The following is a 1,643-nucleotide window of genomic DNA, read 5'->3' as shown; positions in this document are numbered from 1 at the left end:
ACCATCAAAGTCCTTCAGGATTATGGATCACACCATACACTCTGTGCTGAAACCTATGTGGCCTATAGTTTGCCTGTGGATATTGCTTTCCTGCATTTCCACATAGCTACAACAAATTTGTGCGGAGACAATATAACGTCTTTAGAGCTGAACTTTTGGAACCCACATTAAGTTGTGTTGTTCCTTAGGCCGGTGGTCGTCTGTTGATCTCTTCACCTTATCAGGAAAACCCCAGGCAGCAGTTAGGCTTTATTCCTGTTGTTGTTTGGGTTTTTCCTCTTATTTAGTCTGGAAAAGCTGCAGGTCATGGTCAATGGCACATAGTGAGGATTGAGTGTATTGAGTATTGAGCTAACGGAAAAATGCCACAAGTGTTTTTATATTCCCTTGATGTTTTGCATGACTGATAGTCCCATCTTCGCTAGAGAGAGAATTGTGTAAATACTACACAGAGATACCATCGATGCAATCAACACTCCCTTCTCCTGTTTAGTTTAAAATAGTACCAGATGTGTTCATATTCGTGTTGAAAGTGAAGTGAACCTGATGCTTTTTAGGTTGAAAGACTTTGAACTCCTATGCAGCCCTTGTGTGGGCCTTCGGTCAAATGAAGGGGTTTGCTGAGTGACTGAACAGCAAAATTCACAAAATGTTACCTAAAGGTCACCTTTTGCACTAAGTCAATGCGTGTTCCTGTGTTTATTTTCCCCGTGTCTCAGATATCTGCATTGGAAACCAGTGGTTGTCGATCGAACACATCCCTAAATGTTTCCGTCATGACTCAATGAGGGAATTAAACGCTGTTTCAAAGTTTATATCCTGTGTAGTTTTATTTTGAAAACCGGGTGTTTATCCTGTGTGGCATAGTGTGTCTGTGTGTGCACATGCACTACTGTTCAGACCAGGAAGGAGGGGGGGGGCATAAAAAAATCCCAGCTTCATTCCAGCAGTTATGCCGTGGTCTGGCACAGCCACATGCCCCATCGGACAGCCTGTCCTCTCACGTTACCCCGTGGTCCTCTCTGCTACTTTGACCCTGACTCACTCGTCCTTTCCAAAACAAACCCCTGGAGGGGGAGGGGGAGGGGGGGGGAACAGAGCGACATGGTCCCGTGTGGCTGATCCCTGGGAGTGATACGTGGGGGTCCAGCTGGGGACGGGGGGGGGGGGGGGGGGATTCCCGGTGGGGCCTAATTGAAATAATGTGGCCTGTTGGACGTTGAGGGGCTTTGAAGTTGCAGTGGTCCCTAACTAGCAGCTGTGCAATGCTGTATCCATTACCAGGTCCTGCACACACTGACAGAGCCTGCTGCTGTCGCTGCGCTTTCAGGTCTCTCTCTCTTCACGTAAAAAAAAAAAACACATGAACATGCTTTACGAGAATAAATAGATCACACATGCACACATGCCCTGTGTTGTGTAATACAGCAAAAGGCACACAGAAAAACAGGTCCTGCGTGGCCCAACAAAGGAAACGTAAGCCTCCTGCGTGTATCCTATCGCGCTGTCTGAGGTCTTTCTACAGTATCAGCTTAGATTGGCTCACTGACTGTATAATCTCCTAACTCGGTGCAAATTTCCCTGCTTTCATGTGTCAGTCTGTGCTTACAAGAGAGGCAATGGAGCGAGGCGCGGAGCCCGTT

Source organism: Poromitra crassiceps (genome assembly GCF_964638095.1).
Source record: "Poromitra crassiceps genome assembly, chromosome: 10".
In the NCBI taxonomy this organism is placed as follows: domain Eukaryota; kingdom Metazoa; phylum Chordata; class Actinopteri; order Beryciformes; family Melamphaidae; genus Poromitra; species Poromitra crassiceps.
Note: the sequence above shows the minus strand (reverse complement) of the source record.